Source organism: Piliocolobus tephrosceles, chromosome 14 (genome assembly GCF_002776525.5).
Source record: "Piliocolobus tephrosceles isolate RC106 chromosome 14, ASM277652v3, whole genome shotgun sequence".
Classification (NCBI taxonomy): Eukaryota; Metazoa; Chordata; class Mammalia; order Primates; family Cercopithecidae; genus Piliocolobus; species Piliocolobus tephrosceles.
Window position 1 is genome coordinate 75722400 of NC_045447.1, and position 13436 is coordinate 75735835.

The following is a 13436-nucleotide window of genomic DNA, read 5'->3' on the forward strand; positions in this document are numbered from 1 at the left end:
TTTTTTTTTTTTTTTTTTTTTTTTTTTTGAGACGGAGTCTCGCTCTGCCGCCCAGGCTGGAGTGCAATGGCCGGATCTCAGCTCACTGCAAGCTCCGCCTCCTAGGTTTAGGCCATTCTCCTGCCTCAGCCTCCCGAGTAGCTGGGACTACAGGCGCCCGCCAAATCGCCCAGCTAGTTTTTTGTATTTTTTAGTAGAGACGGGGTTTCACCGTGTTAGCCAGGATGGTCTCGATCTCCTGACCTCGTGATCCGCCCGTCTCGGCCTCCCAAAGTGCTGGGATTACAGGCTTGAGCCACCGCGCCCGGCCACAGGAAAGTTTATAGCTGTAAATGACTACATTAAAAAAGAAGAAAGAGCTGGGTGCCATGGTTCATGCCTGTAATCCCAACACTTTGGGAGTCTGAGGTGAGAGGATCACTTGAGCCCAGGAGTTCAAGACCAGCCTCGGCAACATAGTGGGACCCTGTTTCTACAAATTAAAAAATTAGCCAGGCATGGTGGCATGCATCTGTGGTCCCAGCTATTTGGGAGGCTGAAGTGGGAGGATCACTTACACCCAGAAGTCTAGGCTGCAGTGAGCCATGATCACACCATTGCACCCCAGCCTGTGACAGAGCAAGATCCTGTCTTGAAAAAAAAAAGAAGAAGCAGCCTGGACCAGATAGTGAGGCTTAGTCTCTACAAAAAATTTAAAAAGTAGCCGGGCACGGTGGCAAGTTTCTGCAGTCCCAGCTACTCGAGAGGCCGAGGCCAGAGGATTGCTTGAGCCCAGGAGGTTGAGGCTGCAGTGAACTGTGATGGTGCCACTGCACTCCAGCCTGGGTGACCCTGTTTTAAAAAAAGAAAAAGGAAGAAAGATATTAAACCAACCTAATCTTCCACCCTACAACAACAGAGAAGTAAATTAAGCTCAAAGCAAGCAGAAAGAAGGAAAGAATCAGGATTCAAGCAAAAAAGTCAGTAACAGAGACGGGGAGCAGGAGAGGAGGGGAATTATAAGAAAATAAAATATAATGAAATAAAATTTAGAACAACAGATCTTAGCTGTGTAAAACTGCGTATGTGTGTGTGCACAGGGGCATAGGTGGAAAGATGTATGAAAAGATGGGACTCAAACAGTTGTCTCCAGGTGGTAGAATATCAGGTAATTTTACTTTTTGTCCTTATGTTTTTAGATTATTTACATTTTTTAGAGCCTTGATCGTATGTTATTTAGTCAATTCAAAAAAGAGATATTTTTATGGTTGAGAACATGCGTATTGTGAAACAACTAAATGCATAGTAAGTTGGTTATAGGCTCATTTGCACCTGGTTCTCCTGAGCTCAGAGGGTTTCTCCATCAGCTGATGGATGTGTGATAAAGTTGGCTTTGAAGCTTGCCCTGGGGCTGAAGGCAAAACGTACCACCTCCATCTACCTTACCAGCCCTCCATCCTAATAAATACAGCGAGGAGGTCTCCCAAGGCTCCAAGTTCAAACTCTGCAGAATAGGATAACATTTAACATCAAATGGACTCAAAATACAACTCCCTGGTTCTCAAATGACCACGTAGCAGAAAGAAATGTAACTTTCAGGCCTGCATCTGGATTTCTCTGCATGTGGCCCTGCTGGCTCAGCCTCATCCTTGCTGCTGCGTCTTTCCACGCTGTCTTCTTTTTTTTTTTTTTTTTTTTTTTTTTTGGAGGCGGAGTCTTGCTCTGTCGCCCGGGCTGGAGTGCAGTGGCCGGATCTCAGCTCACTGCAAGCTCCGCCTCCCGGGTTTACGCCATTCTCCTGCCTCAGCCTCCCGAGTAGCTGAGACTGCAGGCGCCCGCCACCTCGCCCAGCTAGTTTTTGTATTTTTAGTAGAGACGGGGTTTCACCGTGTTAGCCAGGATGGTCTCGATCTCCTGACCTCGTGATCCGCCCGTCTCGGCCTCCCAAAGTGCTGGGATTACAGGCTTGAGCCACCGCGCCCGGCCCACGCTGTCTTCTTATCCAGGGCGTTTCTGTGTTATGCGAATAGAAGGCTTCTGTTCTTTCTGCAGTCATTTCCTGCCCACATATATACTGCAGCTGCTTACTGCAGCTGGGACAATTCTCAGTGAATTTTCTTTCTAAGAGAGAATTCATCAGCTCAAGGGAAAGGTTAAGATCTAGAAAACGTGAGGTTTTTGAAGAGTCTGTTACGTGGCTTCCTATCAAGTCATGTTGTAGGTTTCTCTCCTAGCAACAGAAAAGTGAACGAGATTTAATTCAGGAATAGACAGTCAATATGGATCATAAAAAGGTTTTATAAGTGCTATAGTTGAATGTTCACATTCCTTCAAAATTCGCCTATTGAAATCCTAACTCCAGGCCAGGTGTGGTGGCTTACACCTGTAATCCCAGCACTTTGGGAGGCTGAGGCTGGAAGATCACCTGAGGTCAGGAGTTTGAGACCAGGCTGGCCAACGTAGTGAAACCCCATCTCTGCTGCAAATACAAAAATTAGCCAGGTGTAGTGGCAGGTGCCTGTAATCCCAGCTACTAGGGAGGCTGAGGCAGGACAATTGCTTGAATCTGGGAGGCAGAGGTTTCAGTGAGCCAAGATCACGCCACTGCACCCCAGCCTGGGCGACAAGAGCGAAACCCCATCTCAAAAAAAGAAAGAAGAAAAATTTTAACTCCAAGGTGATGGCATTAGGAGGTGAGAGCTTTGGCAGGTAATTAGGTCATGAGGGTTGTACACTCCTGAATGGGATTACTGCCCTTATTTTAAGAAAGACCCCAGAGAGCTCCTTACCCCTTCTACCACGTGAGGACACAGCCAGACCACAGCCATCTATGAACCAGGAAGTGTGTCCTCACTAGACACTAAGTCTGCTGGCTTCTAGGATCTTGGACATCTTGGCCTCTAGAACAACGGGAAATAGCTTTCTGTTGTTTATAAGCCACCCAGTTTTTGGCATTTTGTTATAGCACCTGGATGGATTAAGACAATAACCACACATTTTGTCAAGAAAACTTTGCTTGATATAGCCAAGTCTTCACAGGTCTTCCTAGTTTCCTTAGGACATTTTGATCCCAAGGGTGTTTGAAGGGCCTGAAAGAAAAAATGTCAAGAAGCTTATCCCTATTTTCTCCTATTTATTTGTTCAACCCATAAACCCCGGGGAGGATTTCCAGCTTGGTGTAGAAAACAGCCAAATAATATTTAATTACCTTTTCATTTCCCACTGAGCCCAGCGGGGCTTGCTTCAGCTTTTTCTCCGTAACATTTTGCCACTCTTTAAACCATTCAGCAGCTCACAAGTACTTTCTAGGAATTGCTGGTTTAGAATTATAATGTGATGTTTAAGGCAGACAGAAAGAGTAATTAACACCTCCCATGGATATGTAAAGTGAAAGACAAGTTGGAATTATTATTAGCTCACTTGGCTTAAAAATTGAGGTAGTTGTTTTTGTCCTTAAAAATTGCAAACTGTGATTGTGAATGTAGACTGAGCTGGCCATTGCTTTTCTCAGAATCTCCTTCATGGGAAGATTCTTAAATTGAGGTGTGAACAGGGCTCTCAATGGCTGTCAGAATTAATTGTGCATGAGAATCACCTGGAGGGCTTCTGCAATTACTAAGCCTCGCCCTGCAGAGTTTCTGATTCAGGAAGTCTGGAGTAGGGCCCCAGAATTTGCATTTTTAACAAATTCCCAGGTGATGCTGAGGCTGCTGGTTTGGCCACCAGCCTGTGAAAACCACTGGGTTTACAGAGGTTCTTGGATCTGGCTGCATGTTAGAATTACCTGGGGAGACTTTGAAGAACCCAGATGCTCTACCTACTGCACAAACCAGTTACCTCAGAATCTTCGCTGGGGGTGGAGCTCGTGTGGGAGAGTTTTGGGTTTTTTTTTTTTTTTTGCTTTCTTTGAGACGGAGTCTCACTCTTGACTTGTTTTTCTAAGACCACCAGAGCCAGCACAAAAGAACCAGTGAGTAGGCAAAGGCCAGGAGCCAAACTGCAAGTTTATTTTTGGTAACCTAAGGTGTGGGGAAGAGGTCTGTCACCTCCGGCAAAGAAGGCTGACAGAGTGCCCCGGTGAAGCTCTCCGACGGAGTTCCGGCAGTCCCGACAGCAGTGGGGAAGCTGGGAAGTCCCTGCGTGGCATCCGTCCAGAGCGGCTTTTCTAGGAGTGGGAGGGCAATAGGTGGGGCATGAGGGGGGGGGGCGTTCCACAGGTGCGACCAGGTAAATCTTGGTCTCTTCGGATTGACGTCACCTGGCGCATGCCCAGTTGGTCTGCACCTTCCCGGGTCGCCAGCTGCATTTTTGCGCCCCCGGGAAAAGTTGGGGGCGGGGGGGATGAAGAACCCGGAAGTGCACCATCTTGCCTCCGTTCGTCCAAACAACTCTGTCACCCAGGCTGGAGTGCAGTGGCACGATCTTATCTCACTGCAACCTCTGACTCCTGGATTCAAGCGATTTTCCTGCCTTAGCCTCCCAAGTAGTTAACTGGCACTATAGGTGCCCACCACCACACCTGGCTAAGAAGTGGGAGAGTTTTCAAGCAAAAAAACCTCTCTAATTCTAATGTGCATCACTGAGTTGGAGAGCAATTTGACCTGGAGGAACACCAAAGAGAGTTTTAGCAAGACGGATGTGGCTATCATGTGCGTATCACAAATAATTTGGAGCAGGGAGGGTCAAAAGCCTGCTATTTGCCGTCTCCCTCCCCTCCGTTCCTGAGCTCATGGTTGACGTCTTTGATCATTTCTGGTAAGTTTTCCACCAAGCCTAGTGCAACTTCAGAAACAGAGTGCTCTGGGGGCCAAATACGAGAGACCTGTGAGTCTTCCCTGATTTCCCAAAGAAATACTCAGAATGCCAGGAAGGGGAGAAAGCAGGGTGAGGGATGAGGAGAGCCATCTTTGGGGAAATGTAAAGCAGTCAGAAGGAGCTCCTTTCCCCCAGTTTCCTTAACTCTCAAGAGTATATTTTGATTTTTGAAATTTGTTAGACTTTAGGGCAGTGGTTCTAACATTGGACTGCACCCCAGAATTTCTTTTTCTTTTTTTTCTTTTTTTTGACAGCCTCACTCTGTCGCCCAGTCTGGAGTGCAGTGGTGCGCGATCTCAGCTCACTGCAAGCTCCGCCTCCCGGGTTCACGCCATTCTCCTGCCTCAGCCTCCTGAGTAGCTGGGACTACAGGCACCCGCCACCACGCCCGGCTAATTTTTTGTATTTTCAGTACAGATGGGGTTTCACCGTGTTAGCCAGGATGGTCTCGATCTCCTGACCTCGTGATCCACCCACCTAGGTCTCCCAAAGTGCTGGGATTACAGGCGTGAGCCACCACACCTGGCCATACAGAGTTTTACCATGTTGGCCAGGCTGGTCTTGAACTCCTGGCCTCAGGTGATCTACCCACCTCGGCCTTGCAAAGTGCTAGGATTACAGGTGTGAGCCACTGCTCTTGGCCTCAGAATTTCTGATTCAGTATTCCTGGAGTGGAGCCTACGAATTTGCATTTCTTTTATTTTTTTTTTGAGACAGAGTCTTGCTGTGTCACCCAGGCTGGAGTGTAGTGGCATAATCTCGGCTCACTGCAACCTCCACCTTCCGGGTTCAAGCCCTCCTCTTGCCTCAGCCTCCCAAGTACTGGAATTACAGGCAACCGCCACCACGCCCAGCTAATTTTTGAATTTTAGTAAAGATGGGGTTTCACTATGTTGGCCAGGCTAATCTTGAACTCCTGACCTCAGGTGATCTGCCTCCCAAAGTGCTGAGCCGAATTTGCATTTCTAACAAGTTCCCAGGTGATGCTGATGCTCTCTATTGTCTGGGGACTAGACTGAGCGTGAGAACCACTGCTCTGAGGCGCTCTTCTGATACCAGCTGATTTATCTATGTTTTTTGACTAGATAGCAAAGGTTAATTATGGAACTAAACTTATGGCAAATTGATACAGGTTGGTAAGAACATTACAGAATGACATGTTGAGGGGTTTTGATTTTAAACCTGTAGAGATAGAGACCTGGGTAACGTTAGGGTACTTGAGACATGCAATACATGGAGTTTCACTGGTTAAAATCATACTGTTTCCAAGGTATTTGTACTGTTAAATTGTTAGTCACTTGTTTTTTTCCACCTGGAAGATAGGAATCTGCACCCATTTTTACCTTATTTTCTTGAGAGTGGTCCTCTGAAGTTGCCATGAACTGAAGTGGGTCATTTCAACAGTTGTTGTTAGGATCATTTTACTGCTGTCATTTTTACCGTATCAGTTTTCTTAGCTGATGTTTCACTTGCATCACTTTTGTTTCTCAAAGTAAAGAAGAGTTTGGATGAGGGGAGTTTGACATCAAAGATGTCCAACACCAAACCCTTACGTATCACAAGAAATTGTGAGGTATTTCTTTCTGGGGGGTGACACTGGGTAGGATGGATGGGGGTTGCTTTTTTGCTTTATAACCCTTCTGCACTGATGATGGATTTTTTTTTTAATCACATAAATGTATTCTTTTATTTATTTATTTTAAAGATAGAGTCTTGCTGTGTTACCCAGGCTGGAGTACAGTGGCATGATCTCAGCTCACTGCAACGTCCAGCTGCTGGACTCAAGCAATTCTTGAGTCTCAGCTTCTGAGTAACTGGGATTACAGGTGTGCACCACCACACCCGGCTAATTTTTGTATTTTTATTAGAGATGGGGTTTCTCCATGTTGGCCAGGCTGATCTTGAACTCCTGACCTCAGGTAATCCACCTGCCTCTACCTGCCTCAGCTTCCCAAAGTGCTAGGATTACAGTGAGTCTTGTGTCTCAGCCTCCCGAGTAGCTGGGATTACAGGTGTGAGCCACCATGCCCAGCCCACATAAATGTATTCTATCATAAAAATTTAAGTTCACCTGTGAAATAGGCAGCATTATGTGCATGTGACAGATGAGATCCAGAGGAATAATTTGCTTGGAGCCAAACAACTTCGAAAAGGGGCAGCAAATAAAAAACAACTTTGATATTAGAGTCAAGAGAAACTCCAGGGTGGCTGCAGGAACTGTCTGATTGTGAGATCTGCCTGGGAATGAGTGACTTTAACATGATCTTGTTGTAGGAAACATTTAACAATAAGTGCCACCTAAGGGCTCTTGTTTGCAAACAACAGAAAATGGCTTGTGTTAACTTCAGCAGAGAAATAATTTACAGGGAAGTTATTGGGCAGTTAACAGAATTGATGGAAAAGCTGGAGAATAAGACTTCAGCAGTGAGCAAGACCCAAGAGAGGCTGGCAGCAGAGAACAAAATGGAATCTTGCCATGGGAAGAGTCACCATCCTCACTGTGGAAAATCTTTAACTGTCCCATTCCTTCGGTCTGTCCATCCAGATTCATAATGTCCCGGGTGGAGTATTTTGCAGGCTGTTTCACACCTCCATGTCTTATTAGTGTTTAGTGACTGGGAACGTCTAGTCCTTTTTGCTTTCGTGGGGGAGTGTAGGACCCTATCTCTCCCATAGGCGCACACAAAGAGGGAATTCCCCCAGATAATAAAGCCACTGAAAGGCTCTGCATTCCCACACACACCTCTAAACTCAGCACCAATGAAAACCCGGTGGATTTTCAACATCCTAATGTAACCCTTCTTTGTACTTCTAAGCACATTGACAAGTCCACATGTCAGCTTCCCAGCATCATTTTCTGAATTGCATTCATCCTTACTGTTTGTTGGCTATGGTAGTTTGCAGATACTTTCTCCCATTCTGTAGCTTGTCCTTGTATCCCTAATGGGAGCAAAAATTTTTAATTATGATGGAGTTCAATTTATCAATCAATTTTTTTCTTTTATGAATAGTGCTTTTCGTTTCAAATCTACCCTAGATCCCAGTAATTTTTATTGTTTTTTGTTTTTCCCAGAAGTTTTTATAGTTTTATGTTTTACATTTAAGTCCATGATCCATTTACAGGTTAATTTTTTTTTTTTTTTGAGACGGAGTCTCACTGTGTCACCCAGGCTGGAGTGCTGTGGCCAGATCTCAGCTCACTGCAAGCTCCGCCTCCCGGGTTCACGCCATTCTCCTGCCTCAGCCTCCCGGGTAGCTGGGACTACAGGCGCCGCCACCTCGTCCGGCTAGTTTTTTGTATTTTTTAGTAGAGACGGGGTTTCACCATGTTAGCCAGGATGGTCTCGATCTCCTGACCTCGTGATCCGCCCGTCTCGGCCTCCCAAAGTGCTGGGATTACAGGCTTGAGCCACCGCGCCCGGCTTACAGGTGATTTTTTATATAAGCTGTGAGACTTAGATTGTGCCTGTGGATGTCCAAGTGTTTCAGTTTCATTTATTGAAAAGGCGATCTTTCCTCCATTGAATTGCTTTTGCAACTTTGTCAAAAATAGTTGGGTATATTTGTGTGGCTCTATTTCTGGATTCTATATTCTATTCTATTGATGTGTGTGTGATTTATGTGTACCTAGGCTTAATTATTGTAGCTATATATGATTGTCCCCACTTATTTGCAGTTTCAGTTACCCATGGTCAACTGGCTCAAAAATATTAAATGGAAAATTCCAGAAATAAGCAATTCATCCTAAATTTTAAATTGTGCACCATTCTGAGTAGTGTGATGAAACCTTGCAGCATCTTGTTCCATCCCACCTGGGATGTGAATCAGCCCTTTGTCCAGCATATCCACTGTGTATATGCTATCTACCCGTCAGTCACTTAGTAGCTACCTTGGTTATCAGATCAACTGCTATGCTGTCACAGTGCTTGTTTTCAAGTAACCCTTATTTTATTTAGTGGTGGACCCAAAGCACAAGAGTAGTGATAATGGTATAGTGTTATAATTATTCTATTTATTCTCAGTTATTGTTGTTAATCTCTAACTGTGCCTAATTTATAAGTTAGATTTTATCATACATATGTATGTATAGGAAAATTCATAGTATACGTGGGGTTGGGTGCCATCCATGGTTTCAGGCACCCACTGGGTGTCCTGGAAGATATTTCCTGCAGATAAGAGGGGGCTACTGTTAATAAGCCTTGACATCAGATAAACTGATTTGTGCCAGTTTCTTTCTTTTTTTTTTTTTAAGTAGCTATTCCAGTTACTTTGCCTTTACGTATGCATTTTAGAATAATCTTGCTTATGTCTACAAGAAAATGATTCTTTTGGGGGAGGATGATGTATATTTTAGCTTCTAAATGTTACATTTTGTACAAAGGGCTGTGTGCTAGATGCTATAGATATTATAGGTAGTTGAAGGGAACAAATTCACCTCATATTTAAACATAATTTATCATTCATAAAATAAATATTTTTTCATGAAAAAATATCTTTCTAAATGTAATAAAATATTTTTGAAAAAATATACCAGTAATAAAATATTTTTGAAAAAACATACCCTGAGAAACTTCTTTTTCTTTCTGAGACAGAGTTTTGCTCTTATTGCCCAGGCTGGAGTGCAATGGTGCGATCTCAGCTCACTGGAACTTCCACCTGCTGGGTTCAAGCGATTATCTTGGCTCACCCTCCTGAGTAGCTGGGATTACAGGCACCTGCCACCATGCCCAGCTAATTTTTGTGGTTTTAGTAGAGAAGAGGTTTCGCCATTTGGGCCAGATTGGCCTTGAACTCCTGACCTCAGGTGATCCGCCCATCTCGGCCTCCCAAATTGTTGGGATTACAGGTGTGAGCCACCACACCTAGTCGAGAAACTTCTTAAGAAGTTCAGAGGCCGGGCGCGGTGGCTCAAGCCTGTAATCCCAGCACTTTGGGAGGCCGAGACGGGCGGATCATGAGGTCAGGAGATCGAGACCATCCTGGCTAACACGGTGAAACCCCGTCTGTACTAGAAATACAAAAAACTAGCCGGGCGAGGTGGCGGGTGCCTGTAGTCCCAGCTACTCCGGAGGCTGAGGCAGGAGAATGGCGTGAACCCGGGAGGCGGAGCTTGCAGTGAGCTGAGATCCGGCCACTGCACTCCAGCCCAGGAGACACAGCAAGACTCCGTCTCAAAAAAAAAAAGAAGTTCATATATAAGAAGTAAAATAGGTCCACTGCTTATAAATAACTTCAATAGGACCTTCACTGAAATCACACACTAAAGGTGGCCATCCGTGCACAAACTATAATGGTGTGTTAAAAACTATAAAATGATTTTCAGAATATTTAGGGAAAATTAAAACAAAAATAGATATGGTCAATCTAGATATTTGGTAATTCAAAAATATATAAATCTTAATTTCTTGGTACTATAATTTTTAAAACTTTAGAATCCAAGCATGGTCTTTTCTTTATGGCACATTTTAAACATCTTTTGACTTGTATAAAAACACAACATTCTATTTGAGAACACAAATACTGTTTTCTCCATATAATTACAATGTGATTCAGTGGGAGTTTTGGTGACCGCTGGTGTTCACCATAAATTATTACTTTGGTGCATTCTGCAATCTTGCAAAATGGGTTTCATGTTTTTTGCATATATAAAAAGCATGCAGCTGTATTGACCCATCTCCAAATATTCCAAAGCAGTCACCATCTGAGAAATGGCTTATGGTGTCTATAAAGTTAGCCACGATGTTCTTTTCTTTTCCCCCCATGAGACGGAGTCTCACTCTGTCACTCAGGCTGGAGTGCAGTGGCGCAATATTGGATCACTGCAGCCTCGACCTCCTTGGTTTAAGCAATTCTCCTGCCTCATCCTCCTAAGTAGCTGGGATTACAGATGCGCACCACCATGCCTGGCTAATCTTTGTATTTTTAGGAGAGACAGGGTTTTGCCATGTTGGCCAGGCTGGTGTCAATCTTCTGACCTCAGGTGATCCACTCGGCTCGGCCTCCCAAAGTGCTGTGATTACAGGCGTGCAGGCATGAGCCACTGCGCCTGGTCTGCAACATCCATTTCTTTTTTGTTTGTTTGTTTGTTTTTGAGATGGAGTCTCACTCTGTCCAGGCTAGAGTGCAGTGGTACGATCTCGGCTCACTGCAACCTCTGCGTTCCGGGTTCAAGCGATTCTCCCACCTCAGCTTCCCGAGTTGCTGGGACTACAGGTGCCTGCCACCATGCCAGCTAATTTTTACACTTTTAGTAGAGATGGGGTTTCACCATATTGTCCAGTCTGGTCTCGAACTCCTGACCTTGTCATCTGCCCACCTCGGCCTCCCAAAGTGCTGGGATTACAGGCATGAGCCACTGCACCCAGCCACAACATCCATTTCTAATTCTCAATATGTTTGGCCAGGGTTCTTAGTAAAAGGAAAGAGAAATTAATTTTTTAAATCTTTAAAATTTGTTTTTTCTTTGAACTCCTGTTCTAACCTTGCAAAATAACTTTTAGCTCTTCTGAACTATCACCTTCACCCTATCTCTGCCGTGTCATCTATAAATTCTTTTTTTTTCCTAAGTTTACATTGAGTATTTCTCCTGAACTTGCACACCTATGATGATACACTGATACTGAAAGGGCCTAGGTTATAGTCATCACAATAGTGTTGAATTCCATCAACTCCAACTGTTTTCACCTTGTGAGTTCTTAATACCTGTTATTCAGTTGTTCTACTTTTTCTAGTCTATTGAATTTCTTGTGGATTCTTTGTAGAATGAATCTGAGTTTTGGAAGAAGTTGTCTGCTCAATTTTCCTGTTCTGCATTAAACAGCAGCTCCTTCATTAACCTGAGTGAATGCCATGCACTGGAGAGTCTTTTTGTTTTTCTTTTCTTTTTTTTTTTCTTCAGGTGAAGTCTCACCCTGTGGCCCAGGCTGGAGTGCAGTGGTGTGATGCCGGCTCACTGCAACCTCCGCCTCCTAGGTTCAAGCGATTCTCCCAACTCAGTCTCCCAAGTAGCTGGGATTACAGGCATGCACCACCACGCCCAGCTAATGTTTTGTATTTTTAGTAGAAACGGGGTTTTACCATGTTGGCTAGGCTGGTCTCGAACTCCTGACCTCAGGTGATCCACCCGCCTTGGCCTCCCAAAGTGTTGGGATTACAGGTTTGAGCCACTATGCACCGGCCCGGAGGACCTTGTTTTTCTAAGACATTTCAAGCTGTGCTCACATAAACTTGGTGTTTCTGAGGCTCCCCGTCCACTGGCCAGCCCTGCAGCTCTAGACCATTCACTACTTCATTTTAAACAGATGTCAGAAAAGCACTGACCTAGCCTCCCCTCCATATATAATAGTTTGCTGATGGTTGCTTAGTCTGGGTTATGTAGAAAAGCAATTATTTTTTCATAATACTTTTCTACCAACAGGTGGCACTAACAATTTGTTTTAATAATACCCCGGAAGTAATCCTTGTGTCACATTTGAATATATCACCTGCACTTTTTGAGTTGAAACATAGCTGATTTTATAGATGTTTAAGGCCAGAGAGAGAAAAATCCAGCATTTCTGATCAAGTCTTTAGCATGTTGCCTTTCTCCTACACTACTGGCTCAGCCAGTATATCTGTCTCTTCCTTCATTCCTAGTCTACACCTTGATTGGCCTTTCAAGAAAGTCAGATGAATAGAATTCATAAGAAAAACAGAGGGATAGATATAAAATGTTTTTCTTGAGGTTCCTTACCGTAGGGGAAAGGATGACATTCATATTGATTGCCTGTGCTGGAGGAATTCAATTTTTAAAATATTTACTCAATACTTATTGCAGAACTACTACATGCAGAGTACCTTCTATATATTCCCTGTTGGAGAAATTACAGAACTCTGAGAATTAGACCCTACTTTCAGAACTTATGCTCTAATTGAGATAAGACAGGACACAAAGTAAATGTGAAATTGGTAATAATTTTCTATGTCCATTACATGTATATGATGGTAATATCAGATAAGATTGTAGAGTAAAATGCTATGAGAATTTGGACAAGGTAGAGGATTATTTCTTTAATAAATCTATCAAATATTCTTTATGTCAGTGTTCTTGGAATAGAGAATACAGTTGTGAACAAGGTTGACAAGATTCTTGCCTTCAGGGAAGGCCTCTGTGAGGAAGTGACAAAGAGCTGGATTGGTGACTTTGGGAAAGGCTTGGCAGAGAGTTGTAGCCAGTTGAAGAATGGGCAGGATTTGGCTGAGAAGCATTTGACATCAATGATCTCACTACTCATCACATCTACTCTGTGCGATGGGTACCATTACTATCCCCATTTTATACATCTCTCAGGCACATAGGCACAGGGAGATGAAGTTACCAGTGATATGAGTGGTTTCCTGAAGCACGGCATATTCATTTTCTTGTCCTCAAAATAAAGAAACCTCAAATAGGCTAGGACTTGTTTTTCAGAAGCCAGGAAAACAGAAGAGCAGTCTTTGCCTTTCTTCTTGGAAGAGAGCAGAGAGAGCTACAGCTGACTCAGTGCGGGTGACGAGGAAGAGGGTGACTCAGGTCTTGTAAGACAGGCTTGCTTGCTTTCTCTCTCTCCCCTTCCTTCCTTCCTTCCTTCCTTCCTTCCTTCCTTCCTTCCTTCCTTCCTTCC

At 44.1% G+C, this 13436-nt stretch overlaps 1 protein-coding gene across 2 annotated transcripts in view; it reads left to right on the forward strand.

Moving 5' to 3' along the window:
• The window catches only part of GLDC (glycine decarboxylase), a 117363-nt gene that overhangs the window by 67767 nt on the left and 36160 nt on the right, over positions 1 to 13436 (forward strand). The window lies entirely within an intron of this gene.